The 23,899-nt window shown below is 42.6% G+C and overlaps 1 protein-coding gene across 12 annotated transcripts in view; it reads right to left on the bottom strand.

Annotated features, from left to right (window-relative positions):
* The window catches only part of BMAL1 (basic helix-loop-helix ARNT like 1), an 85,027-nt gene that overhangs the window by 54,431 nt on the left and 6,697 nt on the right, over positions 1-23,899 (bottom strand). The window contains exons 1-2 of one of the 12 annotated variants that reach the window (XM_073347643.1): positions 18,799-20,367; positions 18,052-18,143 (exon numbers count right to left, since the gene is read on the bottom strand). The exons of 8 other annotated variants lie outside the window; for them this stretch is intronic. The gene's annotated coding sequence lies outside the window, so the exon portion shown is untranslated. Of the gene's footprint in view, positions 1-1,471; positions 1,493-6,944; positions 6,968-18,051; positions 20,368-23,899 lie in introns of those variants that run through there. 3 more of the 12 variants (XM_073347641.1, XM_073347647.1, XM_073347648.1) reach the window with 3 other exon arrangements.

The raw sequence follows: 23,899 nt of genomic DNA, 5'->3' as shown, positions 1-23,899 counted from the left end.
GGTACATATCCTCTGCTCCTCTTTGACATATGCCTTGGTTTACAGTATGTATCCATTTAGTATTACTTATTTGGTGGGTGGTTGTTTTCTTAAATATTGTTCTATGAAGAGTATCTATGTGCTTTTAAAAGAAATGTATTTGCCTACTTAGCTGTGTAAGGTATTCAACATTACATTTGTTTTTCATCCTCTTTATAAAGTGCAGGGCTAATTTTTAAAGAATCTGTTCCTGCTTATACATTATTCCTGGAAACAGATCTGTGCAGAGATTCTTAAGTTTCCCATCAGTCCTTTTTAGCTATGTTGAATATAATTCTTCAAAATTCTGAACTTCTATATTTCTTATTAGCCTGCATTATATATAAAACTGTACAGAAATAAAAGTAATAGATCAAAATTTTCTGTTAAAGAGATTGATATGATTATAACAGTTTGGGATATTTGGAATCCAAATGGCTATTTAAAACATATCCACAACTCTACCACAAATAAAAGCTTATTGTCAAAAGTGATGTGTGTGCCCTCTGCTCCTATGCCTAAAGGTGAACAAATAAAATATTCTATTGCATCTGGGGAAGAAAAAGACCTGGCATATAATGAGGCCCTACATCCTAGATTTCTACCCTTTTATTCCTCAAACACCACCTCATTTCAATTAAAGACATATCTGGAGGAGTTGAAAATTTGACATTTATATTTATGGTTGTGGATTCCTTTTCTGATTTGGATGATAATTCCTAGAGGCAGGTTGGAAAGCTTTCACAAAGTCTAAAAGAGCTTCCTCCTCCTTCATATGAGTCAAAAGCCCTCAGTAAGTGTTCTGCTCCTACACCCTCAGCACCAACTGATCTCTGGTCAAAAAACCCTCTACAATATCACCCCAGTTTGTTTTAAATAAAAAAACCACAGACATACATTAGATGTTATGATCCATCAATCCTCGAGGATAAGTTAGGCAAATTTAGAGATCAAATATTTTATTATATTCAACATTGCTGGTAATGAAAAACTTGAAGGGCCATTTTTGTATCAAAATTTACACTAAATGGATTTAAATACCATGTCTTCAGTTATAGATGTGATTGTTAACAACAGGCTAATCATATTCTTTTCTCAAACAGTAGGCTGAAAAGCATACTCTTAATTATACTCAAAAGATGATGGGGAAAGACTCTCAATATTTAACTGCCCAACTAAAACCCCTCCAACGTGTTATTAAGGATCTACAACCTATCCTGAAGGATTACCCAACACTCTCACAAATCTTGGGAGACAGGCCAGTCCTTGCCTACAGACAGCCCCCCAACCTGAAGCAAATATTCACCAGCAACCACATACCACACAACAGAACCACTAACCCAGGAACCTATCCTTGCAACAAAGCCCGTTGCCAACTGTGCCCACATATCTATTCAGGGGACACCATCACAGGGCCTAATAACATCAGCCACACTATCAGCGGCTCGTTCACCTGCACATCCACCAAAGTGATATATGCCATCATGTGCCAGCAATGCCCTTCTGCCATGTACATTGGTCAAACTGGACAGTCTCTACGTAAAAGAATAAATGGACACAAATCAGATGTCAAGAATTATAACATTCATAAACCAGTCAGAGAACACTTCAATCTCTCTGGTCACGCGATTACAGACATGAAAGTTGCTATATTACAACAAAAAAGCTTCAAATCCAGACTCCAGCGAGAAACTGTTGAATTGGAATTCATTTGCAAATTGGATACAATTAACTTAGGCTTGAATAGAGACTGGCAGTGGCTAAGTCATTATGCAAGGTAACCTATTTCCCCTTGTTTTTTCCTACCCGCCTCCTCCTCAGACCATCTTGTTAAACCCTGGATTTGTGCTGGAAATGGCCCACCTTGATTATCATACACATTGTAAGGAGAGTGATCACTTTAGATAAGCTATTACCAGCAGGAGAGTGGGGTGGGAGGAGGTATTTTTTCATGCTTTGTGTGTATAAAAAGATCTTCTACACTTTCCACAGTATGCATCCGATGAAGTAAGCTGTAGCTCACGAAAGCTTACGCTCAAATAAATTGGTTAGTCTCTAAGGTGCCACAAGTACTCCTTTTCTTTTTGAAAATAACTGCTAATTCCAAAAGTCAGAATGTTTAAGAAAAAAGCCTAATCTTTTATTATGTTTCTGTTTGTTGTCCTCAGCATTCTTCAGCATCCAGATGTACTGGGAAATGTCCTTTTGTTAAAGATTTAATTTGAAAATATAGTGGGGCATTGGGCCTATTTGGTTAAATGATGAACATACGTAGCATCAGTTACTGCTCAAAAACTAAGAAGGTTACACAATGACATTGTGCTCTCCTTATTTATCAGGCAAGTAGCCCTTCATGATTTGCCAGTTTCCACATATACTGCCTATAAAAGTGCTGCAGGTAAATCATTTGAAGTCAACACCATATTAATGGTGGCACAGAGAGAAAAATCTCCTGGCTTCTCAACCTTTCCCCCTAGTGTTTTAAGCAAGGCTCTTTACAAATTTCTACTGTATTTCACACACTTGGTACACTACCTGGATTTCTCTGTTTCAGCAGAGGTTGCTACATAGTGCTCTTTATTAAACCCTTTGCTACTGTTTTTCATCACTACCCATTCCCTCTGGAATCTTCCTTGGATCCTTTTGTTAATATTAATAGGCTTTCCTTTGAGACATTCCAAATGTACTACATAATCTAGTGATTCTGAGTTGGCTGCCTTCTTTCCAATATTTTAAAATGATCATGTTTAATTGGGACAATTGAGTCAAGGGGTCCTCCATGTCCAAAGTGGTGTAAGTCATACCACTGTGGTAGCTGCTATGGATGCACCCATCCCAAGATGGAACATTTGGATAAGTATGAGCTCTTCCTATCCTCTGATGCGGATATTTTTTGTGGAACCACAAGCTTAGCACAATGTGAAATTATCTCCTTGGAGGACTGCATCCAACTTATATTTTGTTAACTTATTTTTATGTTTAGTAGTTTGTTCTTCAGAGAATGAGGAAGAGGAGCTGGGTTTCTGAGGCAGAGATAAGGGCAGACATTTAGTTCTAAGTGGCCGAACGAGAGCTCTCGAACAATGATATCTGAACGATTCTGACTCAGAGGAAGGCTAAGAGAGAAGAAACATTTGTGAGATTAATTATGTATGGGGACACCCTTGGTGGTGATGAACAGAGGAGGAAGGGAGTCATCTAGTTTCTCAGAGTTAGAGGATGTAAAGGTAAAAGGGTCACTTTTTACTTAAATAGCTTACTGATCCGGGGCGTTAAGCACATGCGTAAACTTAAACAAGAGTAGTCCTATTGAAGCTAATGGGACTACTCACATGCTTAAAGTTAGGTATGTGTCCAAGCACCTCGTGGAATCCAGACCTAACTTTTGTCAGGAAAGTATACTATCAGAGTTGCACCCCTCTAGGCAGGGCCGGCTCTACCGTTTTTGCTGCCCCAAGCAGCATGCCGAATTGCCGCCACCACAAGTGGCTGAAGAGATAGGAGCTGCCGCCGAATTGCCACTGCCGCGGGCGGCTGAAGATAGAAGCTGCCGCTGAACTGCCGCCACCGTGGAAACGCCCTAACGGCACACGGACTGCCGCCCCTTGCAGATTGCCGCCCCACGCACCTACTTGGAACGCTGGTGCCTGGAGCTGCCCTGCCTCTAGGGGTGCAAGTAAGTCTTGAAATCCTAGTTTCTAAGGGCTCGTCTTCACTTTGGGGGTAAATCGACCTGTTACTCTGCTCCAGCTACATTATTCACATAGCTGGAGTTGACGTAGCTTAGGTCAACTTAGCGCCATGAAGACACTGGGGTGAGTCGCCGGGAGACGCTCTCCGGTCGACTTCCCTTGCTCTTCTCAGACAGCTGGAGTTCCAGGGTCAACCAGAAAGCACTCTGCTATCGATTTAGCGGGTCTTCACTCGACCCACTAAATCAATCCCTGCTGCAATTGACTGCAGCAGCGTCAATCTCCCTATAGTGGAGACCAGCCCTAAGAGAGATGGCCCACTATTAGTATTCAAGGTGTTGGATTTGTTCAAATTATGGATATTTATGTTATGCTAGCCTTCTGCCACTACTGTTCTTCTTTACCAGCATGTTTTAACAGTGAGAAGTCTTTAATCAAGACACAAAATGTACTGAACATTTAAGCTGCTCATGACAGTTCTAGCTTGTACTATGTGTGCACAGAGCTATAAAGCTTTTCTTCCTACACCGGGTAAACTGGAAATTCAGAATCACAACACATCCAGGCAACTTCCACAGACTCCACATCATGTGTTTCATCTAGATACCGCTTTTATAAACTAATATTTATGCTTCAATTCTTAGGATTGCTACAGGATGTAAATCTTCAAAAAACAATGAAGCAGGTCAGGCGATCAGTTAGGGCTCAGTCCTGCAAGCTGCTTAGTGCCTGTGAAGTTAAAGCTTGCTAAGGGGGGAGGGATAGCTCAGAGGTTTGAGCATTGGCCTGCTAAACCCAGGGTTGTGAGTTTAATCCTTGAGGGGGGCATTTAGGGATCTGGGGCAAAAATTGGGGATTGGTCCTGCTTTGAGCAGGGGGCTGGACTAGATGTCCTTTCCAACCCTGATATTCTATGATAGTGCTCTGCACCTCACAAAAGTGAGCCCTTTAAAGGAAGTTATCAACTTTGAAAATTGTATTTTTCTTTTTTTTTATCTTGTCTATGCTACTAATATCACCATTGAAGCCTCAAAGTGAAGCTTGTTTTCAAATTGAATTTGTAATTCTCCATATTTACAACTTGTTTTTAAATGCTAATTTTGATGCAGACTGAGAGAACCAAGATGTCAGAGACAAGGTAGGTGAGGTAAACAACAACACTGAAAAGAATCAAGGTGTATCAACAAAAATCTTTCTATTCATATGCACCAGCACTTTGACATGAACTGTTCTGAATGTCATATGCACTTTCTCCCACTGACTCTGTTGTGTCCGACAATAAGGGCATGGCTACACTGGAAACTTCAAAGTGCTATTGTGGGAGCGCTCCCGTGGCAGCGCTTTGAAGTGCGAGTGTGGTCATGTGTGAGTGCTGGGAGAGAGGTCTCCCAGCGCTCCTGGTAATCCACCTCCACGAGGGGATTGGCTCCCAGCGCTTGGAGCCTGTTTACACTAGCGCTTTAAAGCGCTCTGACTTGCTGCGCTCAGGGGGGTGATTTTTCACACCCCTGAGCCAGCAAGTTAGAACACTATAAAATGTAAGTGTAGCCACGCCCTAAATCGTGAGGACACCACACAAGCTATTAGGGAAGATTCCACACCCACTCTTTAGGCATTGGTTCTATAGCAGTGGCATCTTTTGTCCTCCTGGGGAATGCCTATTGCTGACAGCAGCTCAGGCTTGGAGCACTTCCGATGGGCCATGCTCCACCTATCAGCACATGCATACTCCGAGGCTGATGTCCTCAAATCATCAGCCACATGACATTTATCTATTAAAGATAAATTTGGATTCAAATTTTAAGTTATAGGCAGACTGGTTATGGGAGGAGGATTCCAAAGCTAAATTGTTTTAAGATAGCAAATTTAAGATGTTCCTTTAAGTCATCATTGGAATTGAAAACAATATTTTTAAATTGCTAGGACCTCATTCATAAATATCAAATTGAGATGGCTATTAATACAGAGAGCACAATGATACACGCACTATGAACATTTAGTGGATATACTTAATAGATCTCTATGCCATGCAAACATCCTTGATTGTTACAGAAAAAACTTGCACACAGAGAAAAATGAGAACACAACCACAGAAGCAATAGGAAAGGTTCTTGGACAGATAAATGCTAAATTGGTTGGAATAATATCTAAATCATCATGTGTCTACTACTGCATAGGTGGTTTTACATTTTGAGAAAAAATAAAAGCAGTGGAGAGCAATACAGAGAAAAATCTATATTTGATTAAATGAGTAGGGCAGACAAATTGTCAAACCCATTGTTCTGTTCCAAAATAAAATGTTCCATGACCTGTGAAGTCTGCTCCTAGTGGAGCTGGGGAGTACCAGGAGGCAGTTAATGCTCCTACATAAAATTAGCACAAGAGTTTGAAGTGTCTTATTTCTGCAAGCTGCATATTTTCTTAACTAATATTGATATCACATTGACAGAGTCTCACTCAGTTATGAATGATGATAGTCATTAGTAATTTCAAGTCTTAACCAAATGTTTAGTACTTACATACCACCTGACATCTTCAGAGTGCAGTACACACATTAACAAATGGAAAAACACTTCTAGTATCCTTAGTGGGTTACTTGAGATTAGTGAACCACTAAATTTTAGTACTCAAGCTCTTAGACAAAATTTATAACAAGGAACAATACAACATATACATAAAATATATTTTTCAAATTTTCATCATGGGTATTATTGATAAGTACCAAGCCCTCAGAAAAACTCAGATATCCTAAGGATTTAAGTTAAGTCAGATAACCTGGACTCAGCACAAGACAATTGTCAGAGCTGTCATGTTTGACTGCATACAACTTTTTACTTTCCTGAAGCCTTATGTTTTCTACCTCTAAACAACCTGCTATTTTATATTTATTCCCTGTAAGGGAAATTCTCTTTGAATAAAATATAAGAATCACTAGATATGAACTGCAAATAGCTCACTAGAGTGGGATTACAACTCTGTTTCATGGAAGTGAAAGGCAGGTACTGAGGAAGGCTGAAGAAAACCATACTGACATTTACGATTCTTGTTGTTTCCATCAGCTGCTCCATATAAAGTGGCAGAACAAGACCAGAAACAAGGATATTCAAAGCTGAAACCAGCAACCACCTCCATCAGCATGGTTTAGTTTCACTGGCTTTCTTGGCATGGACATATAATAAATAAGAATGGAACACCAACAAATTCCAAAGCATGTGTACTAACGAATGCTATTACCTGGTCAGTGCTCACATGGGTGCCAAAAGCTTTGATGGCACAATATGAATGCCAGTGATAGATATAAACTGAATATATATCCAACCACCTTAAGCACCTTGGCAGAGACTGATCCGGGTGGTGCTCAATTTGCAATGAGGCAACCTCTCTTTGGAATCTCCCATCATAATGATGATATGGATTGCATTAGAAGCTGGATTAGACAAATACGAGACAAGTTTGAGGAATGTAGTAATATTACTACTTTTACACTTACACAGCAGCCATGTATTCAAGAATCACAAAAGCAACTTAAACACTAGTGAGTAGATTTTCAACATTCTGTATGGAAGGAATTATCCCCATTTTACAAATAGAGAAACTGAGGAAGAGGTGAAGTGACTTGCTCAGAATCACACAGTAAATGCATAGTTCCTGACTCCCTGACCAGCAAGTAGTTGCCCAGCAAACACCTCAGCAGGCAAACAGGAGCAGCTAACAGGGGAGTAATTTACACAGGGATATTTATGCAAGCACAAATGGGGAAGGAGTAAACTTACCCAAACACTAATCACAGAATCAAAGAAATGTAGGGCTGGAAGGGACCTTGGGAGACCAAGTTCCTGCCCCCTGCACGCTTTTCCTACTATTTAACCTACACATCTCCCTTACTGCAGATTAAGCCCATTACTTCTTGCCCTTACCTTCACTAGACATGGGGAACAACTGATCTCAGTCCTCTTTCATAACAGACCTTAACAAATGTGAAGACATATTGTGTCTCTGCTCACTCTTCTTTTCTCAACAAGCCCAGTTTTTCAAAAAACTTTTCTCAGAGGCCACTTTTTCTAAATCTTGTATTATTTTTGTTGCTCTCCTCTGGCTTCTCTCCAATTTATCCATATCTTTCTCAAAATGTGCTTTCCAGAACTGGACACAGTACTCCAGCTGAAGCCTGACCAGTTTCGAGTACAGTGGGACAACTATCATGTAATATACCCCTGAACAATTTTAGACTTTTCATGACTGCATTGCACTGTTGACTGATAATACATTTATGATCCCCGGTAACCCCCCAGGTCGTTTTTAGCAGCAGTTCTGTCTAGCCAGTTATTCATTTTGTAGTTGTACATTTGATTTGTCCTCCTAAGTATAGTACTTGGCAGTTGTCTTTACTGAAATTTATCTTCTTGATTTCAAATTCTCCAATTTGTCAAGATCATTTTGAATTCTAATCCTGTCTCCACAGGGCTTGCGACCCCTCCCAGCTTGGTGTTATTACAAATGTTATACGCATACTCTCCACTCCATGATAGTATTGACTATTACTGGACCCAGGACTGACCCCGCAGGACCCCACTAAATATGTCCTCCCAGTTTCACAACAAACTGTTGATAACTACTCTTTGAGTACAATCTTTCAACCAGTTTTTCACCCATATTATAGTAATTTCATCTCAAATACATTTCCCTACAGTGCTTATGAGAATATCAGATGGGATCATGTCAAAAGCCTTTCTAAAGTCAAGATATAGCATGTCTACAACTTACTGCCTAGCCACTTCTTTCTACAAATCAAAGAAGGAAATTAGGGTGGTTTGACATGATTTGTTCTTGACAAATCCATGCTGGCTATTACTTAGAACTTTATTATCCTCTATGTGCTTACAAACTGATTGTTTAATTATATGTTCCAGTATCTTCCCAGGTATCAAAGTTAGGCTGACTAGTTTATAAATCCCTGGATCCTCTTTGTTCCTCTTTTTAAAGATTGGTAATATGCTTGCCCTTTTCCATTCCTCTGGGACATCATCCATCCACCATAAGTTCTAAAAGATAATTGCTAACAGTTCAGAGATTGCTTCAACTAGCTCCTGAAGTACATTAAGTGTTATTGACTTGAATACATCCAACTTATTTAAATATTCTTTAACCTGTTTTCCCCATTTTGGTTTGCATTCTTTCCCTCTTATTGTTAATATTAATTATGTTCAGTATTTCATCACAATTTCCCTTTTTAGTGAAGCATGATGTAAAATAGGCATTCAATTCTGCAGCCTTCTTCAGGTCATTCATTATTAGCTCTCCTTCCCCTAAAAGGCAAACACCTTCCTTCATCTTTCTCTTGCTCCGAATGTATTTAAAGAAACCTTTTCTTATTACCTTTTATGTCCCTTGCTAGATGTAACTTATTTTGTCTTACCCTTTCTGATTTTGTTCCTACATGCTTGTGCTATTCTTTTGTACTCATCCTTAGTGATCTGTCCATGTTTCCAATTTTTGCAGGATTCGTTTTTGACTTTCAGGTCATGAAAGAAATCTTGACGGAGCCACACCGGCCTCTTACAGTGTTCTTATATTTTCTTCACTTTAACATAGTTAACTGTTGCGCCTTTAATACTGTCTCTTTGAGAAACTGACAGCTCTCCTGAGCTCTTTTTTCCCCTTACATTTTCTTCCCACGGGACCCATCAGTTCTCTGGGTTTGCTGAAGTCCATTTTTTGGAAGTCTATTGGCCTTATTCTGCTGCTCACTCCTTTCTTTCCTTAGAATTATGAAATCTATCATTTCATTCTGTCTTTCACCCAAATTGCCTTCCACTTTCAGAACCAAGTTCTCCCAGTTGATCAGAATCAATTCTAAAAAAATGTATTGGAAATTTTGTGTTTTGCCTTATATCTACCCAGACATCTGCTGGAAAAGTAAAAGTCCTGCACTACCAGGTCTTATGTTTCTGTTTGTTCTAGAAATGACTCACCCACCTCCTTTTTCCTTATTTGGTGATCTATAATAGACCCCTGCAGTGATGCCACCTCTGTTTTTTACCCCTTTTATATCTTTACCCAGAGACTTTCAATTAGTGTGCCTCTCACCTCCTTCTGGACCTCATATCTAAGGCTACATTTTAGTCACGGGTATTTTTAGTAAAAGTCGTGGACAGGTCACGGTCAGTAAAGAAAAATTCATGGCCCGTGACCTGTCCATGACTTTTACTATATACCCCAGACTAAAGCTTGGGGGGGGGGGCAGCCCTGGGGGCACCACAGATGCTGGGGGAGGTGGTCCGGGGGGCACTGTGGTACTGAGGGGGCACCGTGGGAGCTAGGGATAGTGCGACCTGGGGAAGCTCTGAGGGTGCTGGAGCGAGGGGCATAGCCTGGGTGTTGGCCAGGGGGGGCGTAGCCTGGGAGGGGTCACCCTGGGTGCTAGGGAGGGGGCTACGGGCGTACTGCAAGTGCTTGCATGGGGGAGTCAGGGCCTGGGGGGGCACCACAGGTGCTGGGGGTTGGTGGGGCTGGGACAGGTTCCCCACCCAGCTCCTGGGAAGTAGTGACCCCAGCTCCTAGCTCCAAGTGCTGCCTATGCTTCGCCCCAAGCCCCCGTTCTGCAGCTCCTATTGGCTGGGAACTGAAGCCAATGGGAGCTGCGGGGACAATGCCTGAGGGCAGAGGCAGCATATGGAGCTGGAAGGGGAGTTGCGGTCACCTTTCCGGGGAGCCCTCCCCCCCAGATAAGTACTGTCTCGCATCTCAATCCCCAGCCCTGAGACCACCCCCCCCCCACAAACTCCTGCTGCTAGGGGGTAGGGGGCCCCCCAAGTCTGCCCCAGCAGCAGCCAGTGCAAATGGCTCAGGGGCTGCCGGAGCTGCTCAGGCAGCTCCAGAAGTCACAGAATCTGTGACTTCCATGACAAACATGGAGCCTTACTCATAACAAGTGTATATATTCTTGATGTATAATTCAGCACCTCCTCCCTTTTTTTCTTGCCTGTTCTTCCTTTCTCTATCAATATTCCACTGATAATTGGTATCACAGAGACTTGGTGGGATAAATCTTAAGTCATACTTTAACTTACATATTATAACGACAGAGTCATGCAGATCAAAGGGCAGTCCCGATCAGTGATCAGAGTTCATGCAAGGGGTCCAATAATCATGAGACCTAATGCAAGGGGATGGTACAGCAAGGCAGCTGGTGGGGTCAGTGTGGGGCAGCAGGGCAGGCTCAGATGCAGTGGCATGGTCAGGTCAAACAGGGCAGCAAGGCATGGTCGGGTGAGGCAGGAAAGCAAGGTTGGGTTGATCTGAATAGCAACCAGTGTGTGATGGCTTGTTGCTCAGGCAAGGCCAGAAGAGAAACAGTTTATTTATGTTTGGATTTTCTCAGATTTTTCTCAGATTTTTTCACTCAGCTTCCACAGAACTCAGCTTGACTCCAGCCTCTCTCACTCAGGTAACTTTATTTGGCATACAGAAGTCCTACTCTGAGTTAGACTCAACCGGAGTGGCGATGGATGCAGAATACATCACAGTTCCAAAGTTACACAGAAACCCTCTCCATTTATATACACATTCCATTGCATTTACTATACAAGCCAAACATTTTTGGCTTGGCTACTTTGCAGTAATCAATCCCTCTGCAGCATGCACTGTCTATGGTTAAACTTCCTCTTTACATTCCTAACTTATTTTGTTCCTTGTTATCTAGTTCACAGTAAATAAGGCCCTGGGTATTCTCCCTCTTTTCTTAGTTGGCTCCGACATTCTGGCCTTTTAGCCTACTGACCTATTTACTAATCTTATATAGCACAAACATCTTGTTTTCTGCCTAATGATTCATTTACCTCCCTCATCCTAGCTTTCAAAGAATGAGGCCTCCTCCCCTGTGTTAATTACTTGTTCACTTCCTTGTTTTTTTACAGCATGTTTTGTGATGATAATTATTCACATCATGCCAGGCCACAGCTACAATCTATTGTCACCTGCCAATCAGGATCAAGACTGTGTGGCCAAATCAGGAAGCGGGTCACAGAACCCTGGAAGCTGGCCCAATTCTCTGGTAACATCCCACTGTGTCAGTGTGCATGACAGCCAAGGCTACTTCCTAAATACCCAGTGGGCCTAGGTTAGAACCAGGGTCTTGACATCACAACCTCCCATTTGGTGCAATTTCACACCTGAGGTCCATAGGTGTCCCGTCCCACCCCACCCTACCCTTTAAAAAAAAAAAAAAAAAAAGGGGTATGTACATGGTGAACTGGTTCCCAGCTCTGCTCCTCAGGGACATATCTTTGTGAACCAATAAAATACCACAACTTTCCTTTGCATATCTGGGAGTCCAGATCTCATGCATTAGCTACTCTTCTTGTCCCTGAATTGGTGTGGAAGGAGGTTGTTTTTGGTTGGGGGAGAGATTGTGAGAGAAGGAAGCATGAACTACAGAATGCAGCTTTAGGGATAGGGAAAGCTGAAGTTCAAAGATTACTAGGTTGATTGGGCTGCAGATCTGGTAAGAACCTACATATTGGTGGTCCAGCTTGTAGACAGGGTGGTCTGTTTTGAGGTTTTTGGCCACAACTTCTGCCACACTGCGTAAATGGGACCTTCCTAGCTGTAGCAATAAGCATAATGCTGGTACGCCACCTTGGCCACATCAAAGTGTCACTTCAGCTTCTCTTGAGTTTGTGGAATGTCATGTATCAGATCTGAGGCTGCGGGGAGGAAGTGCACAATGAAATCAATGTTGAAAATCATAGTTAGGGGGGAAATACAGGCTCATCTGACTTAAGGCATGATCAGCATTATTATATGTGAATTCTGTGTATGGAATCAATGAGGAAAAATATGAAGCACCGTAGGTACTGTTCCAGTATCTGATTCCCTCTTTCTGATTAGCCATCTGTTTGCATATATTAGGTGGTTGAGATATAGAGATGCACTGCTAGTAAGTTGAATACTGCCCTCCAAAACCATGAGATAAACGAGGGTCCCCAATCTAAAGTAATGTGGTCTAGGTGGCCATGGAGGTGGAAAACGTGGGAGATAAAGAGTTGGTGTCCTCAGCGGTGGGGAGCTGTGCACAGTTGTAATGATTAGCAGGACTTGAACCTAGGTCTGCAGGACCAACATCCCCATACTGCCACCCACTGGCAGCTTCAGCCTAGCCACTCCCTGTGACCCACAATCTGTAGAGGCTGCATGCTACAGAAAGTTCTACCTTGAATGATCCAACTGACAGTTGTCTTAGTGATCCCTGTTCAGATCCAGGAACCAATACAAGTAGGGTGGGTCTGCGTAGCAATTAATGGGCAATGGTTTGCTGCTCAGACAAGGCCCAAAGGGAAACAGTAAGTTTATACATAGTCACCAGCCACTCAGGATCAACACTGTGTAACTCTGCTGGAGTTTATACCTTCAAGAGACACATTTAGATGCTTGTAAGCTTGGAAAATAGACAACCCATCTACAAATGACTCTGCATCACTCACTAAGTCTCTAATAAAATACCATTAGAACATCTGGCTTCTTCACTGTTCAGTTCTAAGCAAGTAAAGCTTTACTGCCCTGCTTGTCTCTGAAACATGCAACTGTTTGTCCTAAATTATAACATGGCTTCGAAAGAAACAAGACAGTTGATTGGTTTAAGTGGAAGGCACAATTTTTTCCCCCCCATCCTCTGACTTTAATCAACCTTATTTGGAAAATAAATTGAAGATAAGGCTCCAAAGTTTGCTAAACCTTCAAGTCTATGTGATAGCAAGAAATGAAAGCAAACTTTCAAGTCAGGAAATACAAGGACATTTCTCACAGTGGCTCAAAAAGGGGTTTAGCAAAAGATGCCAATGTTCCACCAGGTGGAAGGATGAGCAGTCTTTATACCAGTGTTGCTTTCAGAAAATGGGGCATATAGATGAAGCAATGAGCTAGAACTGGGAAGGATAAGACACATCTTGCTCAAGGCTAAGAATTATTCTCTGAAGAAACTAGAGCTCAGAATCTTACGGGAAAAGAAAAAAAATTAAACAGTCTAATGGAAAGTTCAGAACATGGACAATCTTCTTTCTAATATACTAGATTCCAGGTCCTCCAAATTCCCTGTAAGAGCAATTGATGGAAGTGTTTCTGGATAATGTCCACTTTTATAAAAGTGGTCATTCTGACAATAACCATCTAAGAGATATGGTTGTTCAGAACTGGAAGTATCAAGTGACCCTGATGAATGAGGTCCTGAGAAATTGGCAGTATCCACATCTGACATACTTACATGTGCATCTGGGACCAGGAAGTAAGACTCAAAGTTACTCAAGTTCAACCCTGGCTGATCTTTCTGGCAACCCTAACTATAAGGAGGTGAAGAATGGAAAAGCATCTCTCTATAGATTCAGACAGAGAAACGATAGAGAGTGTGTTCATTCTTCAGGCCTGTGTGCACCAATGCCAAGAGAAGGACTTGGTAATCTTTTTGGTGGATTTACGGAAGGATCAAAAATGCAATCTGATTTATACCAGCAGGTCTTTACTTACTTTCTACCACATCCGGCTTCAATGCTAGGCCAGTTGGCCTGCCTGATGGTCTTGCCAAGGACAAACATTAGAATCTTCTGCCCTTGAAACACTGTCCTCTGGCTTTCATTTTTTGGTCCATCTTGGTGGCTGGGCTAATCCATGATAGTTCTGCTGTAGCTCTCTATATGAATGACTGCAGTTCCTAGAGGGACCCTAGGAAGGAGGCTGACAACTCATGAGGTAGATGTTGATTTGGAATTCCAGAGGACACCACCTGTCCTGAACCCTGTAAGGCCCACGTGTCCATCCCATCAGTCATGCAAACATTACAAAGATTTTCCCATAGAGATAATATGGTGATCGCCACCAGTAAAGTAACAATTGGACATATGGAGGGATTGTCAATACGCAGTCCGTATCATAATTTTGATAGCTGCAGTGTGGCCTTTAACAAGTGAAATTATCTAATTTAAGACGACTTCTTACTGATGAACCAATTTTTGTCAGGGATGGACCACCTGCAGTCAATTTTCTTCAAGATGGGAAAGGTGAGATTGACTGGCTAAGCTATTTTAATGAATGGAATGAGTCAATTCAACCAAGACCTTCATGTCTGTCTTCATTAAGAAGGAGGCAATCTTAAACCATCTGATTTAAAGCAGGAGCAAAGTTACCCTTCATGAGCAGAGGACTGGTGCAGAAACTTATGTCTATGGGAATACTCAGAAGAAGAGGCCCATTTCCATTTTTTGAGGTATGGTAGTTACAGCCCTTGTTTAGAGTCCTAAAAGAGGGGAGAACTCAGTTCTCAGCATTGAGTGAAATGGAGGGGAAGGGGAGGGATTACTTTTTGAGTTGCGAGGGACTTGTGAGCAGGGAAGCCCACGTGGCTTGGATTCATGAGAAATTAGTCAAAACAGGCCAACGGGATCTGAGTAAAGACAGAATATTAAGATGCTTAGGTGGGATTGGCCTGGTCTGCCTAAGATTTAAAGCTATTGAGGTAATTGGTCACTTGCAGCTTGAGGGGGAACTGAGAAGGGAGACAAGGAAGAGGCCTCTTGGATGAATCAGAGGGTCAACAGTGGGAGAAGCAAAGTAAGGAAGAGAACTTGTACCAGGACTGTCCTCGAACACTAACAGCCAGCCTCCTGTGCAATTCAGGAATAGTCCAACATTTCTTCCCCCGCTAAATCACCTGAGACTTGACAGCTGCTATAGTGCTGGAGCAGGGTGAATAGAGAAAGCAAGCTCCAGGCTAGGAAAGCGAGACAGGCATCTACTGAAGAAAAGCTTCAAAATAAACTTGGAGAAGTCGTTGATGAAGGTTACTAGTGCAGGAAGCCAAACACTGGAACTGGGAGACTTTTGTTGCCAGCTGGGACCTACTGAGCCATTGACATAGCTAAGGCTCTATTGCCAGGGCAAGGGGAGTCTCCAGCCATCTTTCTCCCCTCAAGATTCATTTCCTGTCAGAGACCAGCTGCAAAAAGATGGAGAAGTTGGTTTGAAGACAAAATAAATAAATAACCCTGAGATAGAGCCCTCAGACAGCTGCTGAGGAAACCTGAGGAAAAGGAGAAAATGGGGGCACCAGACAACTTCAGTACAGTTCACCAGGTGTGCCCATAGCAGATGCTGACAGGCAGATAGGATTTCCTACGTAAATCAATCGAACGTCTTGTATGATTTTTTATCTTGGGAAGGGGAAAAGGAAGAGAGAAACCACAGCAATTTCAAGCCTGATGCAGCAGCAGATTCCCTTGATTCTGTCAACTGTCTAATCACAAACCCAGACACCCTTGCCTTGCCCCTTCCGAGACCCCACCCCTGCCCCTTCCGAGGCCCTGCCCCCATTCACTCCATCCCCCCTCCTTCTATCACTCACTCTCCCCCACCCTCACTCACTTTCACCAGGCTGGGGCAGGGTTTGGGGTGTGGGCTCTGGCTGTGGGGTTCATAGTGTGGGAGGGGACTCTGGGCTGAGCCTGGAGCAGGGGGTTGGGATGTAGAAGGGGAGTCGGGGTGCAGTGTCTGGTAGTTTGCGTGTGGGGGGCACGTGCAGGAGGGGGTGTGGGCTCCAGCCAGGTGGCATTTACCTTGGGCAGCTCCTGGTATATCCGGCTCCTCGGCTAAGGGGAGGCCAGGCAGCTTCATGCACTGCCTGCAGGCACTGTCCCTGCAGCTCCCATTAGCCCCACTGTGCCGCCAGACCTTTAGCAGCCTAAAATCTACCTGATTGGCTTCACTAGCCTCCAGGAGATGGAGCCTGCTTCCTAGAGACTCCTGGCCAATCCGGGAGGGTTGGCAACCCTACCCTTGATAGAATATCAACAGCATAGACCAGGATAAATCAGATGCCCATATATAGATATAGATATCTCTCTCTCACACACACACAGTGACATTCAACCAAATTGAAAGGTAACAAAACTTTAAAAGTGATTTATAGGACTCGTTTCTGTAGTACAAAACTATGCACTTACGCTTCAGGGTAATACACCTATCACATATGCCTATCATTAGCTTTCTGGGAAGAACTTTCCCATGGAGGGGTAGCGAGTGTGGTGTGTCAAATTCATCCTGTGTAGGGGACTAACTTAGTACTATTATTAAGGGCTGTCAATTAATTGCATTTAACTCACGCGATTAACACAGAAAATTTGGGCTGTCAAACAATTTTTTAAAAAAATTACACGATTAAAAAATGATTTGCAATTAACTGCACTGGTAAGTAATAAAATACCATTTATTTAAATATTTTGGATGTTTTCTACATTTTCAAATATACTGATTTCAATTACAACACAGAATACAAAGTGTGGAGTGCTCACTTTATATTTATTTTTGATTTAAAATATTTGCACTGTAAAAACAAAAGTAATTGCATTTTCAATTCACCTAATACAAGTACTGTAGTGCAATCTCTTTATCAAGAAAGTTGAACTTACAAATGTAGAATTATGTACAAAAAATAACTTCATTCAAAAATAAAACAAAGTCCACTCAGTCCTACTACAGCCAATCGCTCAGACAAACAAGTTTGGTTAAAATTTGCAGAAGAAAATGCTGCCCATGCCTTGTTTACAATGTCACCTGAAAGTGAGAACAGGCATTCACATGGATCTGGAGTGTCTAGGTCCCCAGCTTTCTTGTCAATTTCATGGCAAGACAGCCAACAGACATGTAAGGGACACAGTGTCTACAGAGACACTGCATCACCCTAACTACACTGACACAAGCTTTACGCCTCTTGGAGGTGGAGTTGGAGTTATGTCAGCGTAGTACGGCACTTACATCAGTGGGAGGAAGACTGTAGTGTAGACACTGACATAAGGGCTACATAAGCTGCCCTATTTTGACCTAACTGTGTAGTGTGGACCAGTCCACAGTAAGTGATTGTAAATTCTTCCAGGAATTGGCTATCTAATTTGGTACACAATTGAATAAGTGAGCATGACAAACAAAAGGAGGGAAGATGGGGAGAGAGTACAAGAGCACAGCTTACGTAGGCTAACAATTGCATAACTTGAAGGTTTCAGTCAGTTAGCATTTAAAAACTGATTCAAAACAATAAAATTAAATCAGCTATCCTCAACTGATGCATACTCAATCTATCACCGGTTGGCTAGGAAGAGAGGAGAGTCTCCAGTAGGAGAGCATAGCAGCCTGATGGATTTATTCAGGGGAAATCATTCTATGCATAAGCATGAGTGTGAAAGAAGGCACAGACACAGACATGGGAAAACCTGACAGACAGAACAAAGGAGGCAAGGGACAACACAAGACAACTGGAGTCAAGTAGGAAAGAGGGAACAAGCAATTTTGATAACATACTTACGAAACAAGAGGAGATGGACAGATTCAAAAAGGGGTCATCAGTGACAGGCAAGGAAGATGATCTGAGTAGCTGCACTGTGGATGGTCAGTGGGCTAGATTTAAAAATTAGGACTAAATATTATCTTCAAACCACGTTGAAGCACCCGCTGATAAGACTAGGAGGTTTACATTAATATTACTTTTAATTAGTAAAGTTATTGTTCCATTCAGTGGGGAAAAACAATGCCAGGCACTTTTAGGACTACCGCTATTGCTGTCCTTTGTTTGGCCACTGGTGTATGTAAATAGTCGATCATACACACAGTTTCTAGAACCGCAGAAATTAGGCACACAGCTGAGTACTTAAAAGCTAGATATTCAAACAATTTAAGTGTCAGTGATGCTTAAGCATTGTCGTCTTAAACAAGGTTAGCTATCTGAGCTGTTTCAGGCTGTTTGCAAATTCAAAGAGAAAAGCATGCACTGGTTTACGTTCTGCTCATATTTGAAAGGTTTTTCTAGCCCTTTTGGTTGTCCCAAAACAAAACAAAACAAACCACCACCACAATTCAATACTCCCTCCTCTGTCTCTCAAAGAATGCTTAAATTATGTAGAATCTGGATCTGCCAAGGGGACCAAATAAATACCTTATGATAGCTGGATCCTCTGCACACTGGGTGTTTGACACCACTGTTCTATGGGCAGGTTATTCTATAATTGCCCTTAAGAGAATGTTTGCACCTTTCTCTGAAGCATTTGGTACTCACCAATGGCACCTAAGACACTGGACTCGCTGGACCGATCTCATATGCAAGTCCTATGTTCCTAAAGTAAACTGAATATTCAACAACCATTTAATTGTTATGGCAGCAATTAAAACAGGGAATCTATTTCACATAATAGAAATGTTATGAGAAATAAATCAGAATAACGTGTGTCAATATCCTCAAACATTTAAGTTTATTGACAAATTTCCATACTACTGTACAGCTACTGGGGGACGCAGCTAGCTATCTCCCCACTCCACTCACATAGCGTATAATACTTGACTCTCCACTAAGCATTGCAGTAACAGACATCTGAATTTCCCCAAATTACATGAGTTTTAAAATCATGCCATGGAAGTCATTTTAACAGTGGTTTGTTAACAATTAAAAAAATAAAATAAATAAATAAGGCAAAATTCCTAAATGGAAACATAACAGACACTACAGTTTGTCACAGACAGAATCTGAAACCAGAAAACTTCAGTTTGTTTTTACATTAAGTTGTTAAAGGTCTGATATAACCCACCAAAGTCACACTGTACTGGATAAAGGCTAAAATTGTCCTTAATTTTTCATTTCAGTGGGAAGTAAGATTACCTACTGTCTTGAGGCTTTTTAATAAGAGTGCCATTTAGGAACATTAGGTGCAAAACTATCTGCTACAGAGACTAAAGTGATTTTCTGGGGTTCTGAATTAATACCAAGAGCTGAAGATAAGTGTTTTTAAAGAATATACCCAATAAGGAACAGTGGCAACGTACACAACTTTTCCATTTAATTCATTCAAGTCTGTAACAGTCTGTTGTGTAAATGTACATTTAGGGACTGTTTTAAATTGTAGGCTTGGCAGCAATGCATTCTGGGAAAGGAAGCAGGAGGGGAAGAAAGCAATTTCTGTTCCCCAGTGAAAGAGAAAGTGTCTAGGAATCAAGACTTGCAGTGGTTCTTCTTCTGAGAGTTCCTGGAAAAGGGCCAGGCTGTGCTAGAGAGCCTGAAAAGTAATAGGTTTTGGATCTCTACTAAAGGGAGGAGACAGAAGGCAGGGTCTCTCCATAAACAACTATGCATAAGGCTGGGTGACAGTGGCAGATTCTTCCTGCAGTCCTTCACAGCAGGTAGAAGGCTGAGACAAAGCCAGGAGGAGGCCAAGAGAGAAGCTGCAGAAGTGGGTGAATGAAGTTACCCAGGGCATTGTAATAGAGAATGCAGAGCACCTGGAGGTGAGCTTCCCCTTTGTTTAGGGGCCCAAGCTTAGGGTTTCTGAGACAGAAAGAAAAGGAAGGAAGATATTCCTCTTCACCCAATCTCCACTGTGGTCAGATGGGAGGTGGTCATAACCCTGGCAGAGAGATTAGAACCAGACAAAAGAAAGACTGGTATTGTCCAGTTTGGACCCTAAAACCAAGGCAAGAAAATATGTGGGGAATCCTAGTATAGAGGAGAATATATCACACAAACCTTAGGGAAAATACTGTGGCCAGGAGAAAGCGAAGAATGCCACACACTGGGTAGAGCAGAGGTGGGCAAACTACGGCCCATGGGACCGTCCTGCCCGGCCCCTGAGGCTAGCCCCCAGCCCCTCCCCTACTGTTCTCCCTCCCTCGCAGCCTCAGCTCACTGCGCTGCCGGCGCAATGCTCTGGGCGGGGCGGCTGCAAGCTCCTGGGGCAGCGCAGCTGTAGAGCCTGGCCTGACCCGGTGCTCTGTGCTGCGCAGCCATCTGTCCTGGTGCAGCTGCACGGCCAGCCACCAGTGCTCCAGACAGCGTGATAAGGGGGCAGGGTCGGATAGAGGGCAGGGGAGTTCGGGGGTGGTCAGGGGCTCGGGGTGTGGATAGGGGTTGGGGCAGTCAGAGGGAGGGGAACAGGGGGGTTGAATGAGGGCAGGGGTCCTGGGGGACAGTCAGGAAGGAGAGGAGGGGTTGGATGGGGCGGCGGCTGGAGGGGGGGCAGTCAGGGGACAGGGTGGATGAGGCAGGGGTCCCAGGGGGACAGTCACGGAGATGGGGCAGGGGTTCCCGGGGGCTGTCAGGGAACAGGGGTGGTTGGATGGTGCAGGAGTCCCAGGGGGGCTGTCAGGGGGCAAGAAGCTTGGGGGAGGCAGATAGGGAGCGGGGACCAGGCCATGTCTGGCTGTTTGCGGAGACACAGCCTCCCCTAACTGGCCCTCCATACAATTTCAGAAACCTGATGCGGCCCTCAGGCCAAAAAGTTTGGCTCTAACCCAGGGACGGGCAGTGTTTGCTTTGGACTTTTTGTTAGACTCGTTTCCTCCAGGAGTGTAGTTTTCCTAAAACAGAGAGCAAAAACTACATAATCACTTTAGCACCTAACAGCAAAGGGACTGGGCACATTCAGTCTCAAGAAAAGAAGGGGGGGGGGGAAGATGATTGATAGTCTTAAAATTTGTTAAAGGCTGGTGATCAATTGTTCTCCATGTCCAGTAAAGGTAGGAAAAGAAACAATGGGCTTTATCTTTAAAAAGGAAGATTTAGGTTAGATATTAAGAAAAACTTTCTAACCGCAAAGATAGTTAATCTCTGGAATAATAGGCTTCCAAAAGAAGTTGTAGAATCTCTAATCACTAGAGGTTTTTAAGAACAGCTTAGACAAATATCTGTCAGAGGTAGTCTAGGTTGAGTTGGTCCTGCCTTAGTGAAGGGGGCTGGACTGGATATCTTATAGTACTTCCCAGCCTTACATTTCTAGGATTCTATGAATATGGCAGGGATGACCTTCAAATTATAAGAGATCCAAGCAAAAATCTTAAACATTTTTCTCCTCCTGTCTTAGAACTAACTTAAACAGCAGAAAAGACTCAATCAGAAAGTGTACCTTTAGGTGTACCTCTAGTCTTTTGAAAATAGTAAAAAGGTCAACTTATTGCAATTCACAAAGTGAAACTTCTCATTTATGGAAGAAACAGATGCACTTTAAGGTCAGCCATTTGCAATATAAAAAGAAAACTCCAATCGCAGCACTTTTAGTCAATTACAAAGAATTACTTATACCATATATGACAGGGCACACAGGCCCCTCACTGGCAAGGGGGATTAATGGGGGCCTGTGGACCCAATCAGCCCCACGTCAGTACACTTGTAGCAAATGGCAGGTGTAAAGAGGGTAGCTAAAAGAGACCCACTTCAGTTTGGGACTCCTACTTTGTTTTACATTATGATAAATGATCTGCCAGAAAGCGTGCAGATTGGAACAGGTATTTCCCTTTTCACAGACAGCCGTGCTATACAGACTAAGCATAAAAGACAAAGTATCTGTGGAAAAGATAAATGAGGCATGGCAGAGAATTTCCAAATGGGAAAATGAGTGGGGATTTAAATTCTCACTTGCAAAAGCAAAGCAAATGTTTTTAATCTGGAAGAAAATTAGGGATGAATGGAATTTATTTCTTCACGGTGAAAATAGTCAGATAAACTTTTGAATTATGTTCCTAAGAGTAGTCTTTGATAATAAGTTAACTTGGAAAGGTCACACAGATAATATAATGCAAAAGTATAAAAATAGGCTGAACTTACTTAAAAGCATAGCTGGAAACAAGTAAGGTACAGATAAGAAGGTACTGATGATGTATAGAGCATTGATAAGACCAGTTTTAGACTATGGATACCAAGCTTTTGGTTGAGCCCCAAAAACAACTCTTAGAAACATGGAACTGCTCCAAGCCCAACCTCTGTGATTGGCACAGTCTTTTATCCACAGTCTTCTTCAGGTACAAAGTAAAGAGAAACCTGAGGCTGGCACATGCCAGCCAACTTGGGCTCACAGGGCTCGGACTGCAGGGCTGTTTCACTGCTGTACAGACTTCCGGGCTCGGACCGGAGCCCAGGCTCTAGGACCCTGCAAGGGCTCAATCCCAGAAGTCTACACAGCAATAAAAACAGCCCCACAGCCCAAGCCTCGCAAGACCAAGTTTGGCTGGCACGGGCCAGCCACGGGTTTTATTTTGCAGAGTAGACATACCCTTAGATTCCAGTGCTGACCCATGAATATATCTGATGCTCTGTCCCATAAGTAATTTATGTATCATTGGCACTGCGCTTCTGATTTTTACTCACTCATATCCTTTGAGGATCTTATTGCGAGACTGTGAAAGGTATAATTCAGTGGTGGGCAACCTGCAGCCCATCAGGGTAATCCACTGGCGGGCTGCCAGACCATTTGTTTACATATGTACGGCTGCCCGCAGCTCCCAGTGGCTGTAGTTCGCCATTCCCGGCCAATGGGAGCTGTGGGAAACAGTGCGTGCCTGGCTGCCGCTTCCCACAGCTCCCATTGGCCGGGAATGGCGAACCGCAGCCAGTAGGATGTAAACAAATTGTCTGGCGATCCACCAATGGATTACCCTGATGCGCTGCGTGCAGCCTGTGGGTTGCAGGTTGCCCTCCACTGGTGTAATTGGTCCACTCCATCTTCTCTCCTTATATTCCTCCTCAGTTCATTTCACTACTTAGTCTTATTGAAAGAAATGTAACACTCAGAAAACAGAGAACAGTACAGACAAAGAAAGGCTGATTGAAACTTTTATATGCACAATTATTTAAACTTAAGGTGTTCAGATAATAGAACTTTTCATTCTAAGAATGGACTTGGGCTTTCTGTAATTTCCCCCATACAGAATGTTTGTATATTAAAGCTCTTCCAAAAGCAAGTTATTAAATATTCATATAGATGTTTAATGAATAATCTGGCTATTTAAAGAATCCTTAAAAGAAACTACATTTCTTCAACTATACTGGCATCTTGTATAAAACTGGAAACGCATTTGATCATACTTCGTGTGTATTCAGTTTCTCTTATAGTCAATAAGCTTTTCCTGTTGGGGGGGGGGGTCTCTTTCACCACAAAGGAAAGAATCAGTTAAAATATAAAAACAGGAAAATGTGATTGGATTTTTTTTTTAAATGGTAGGGGCACTTAGGAGCACGTGCACTACTTAAAACTTCTTTTAGCTCATTTTAAGTTCAGTATATCTCAAGATGACAGTGACTCCTCTATTCAATAGGTAGTTTAAAGACTGAAAACTCCTTCAGTCTGGTCCAGAACTGACAATGTAAGGCTTTGTTTGAATGATAATACCAGTCTTTA

Source organism: Lepidochelys kempii, chromosome 6, assembly GCF_965140265.1.
Source record: "Lepidochelys kempii isolate rLepKem1 chromosome 6, rLepKem1.hap2, whole genome shotgun sequence".
In the NCBI taxonomy this organism is placed as follows: domain Eukaryota; kingdom Metazoa; phylum Chordata; order Testudines; family Cheloniidae; genus Lepidochelys; species Lepidochelys kempii.
The sequence above is the reverse complement of the archived record's forward strand: the minus strand, read 5'-3'. Positions and strand labels throughout refer to the sequence as shown.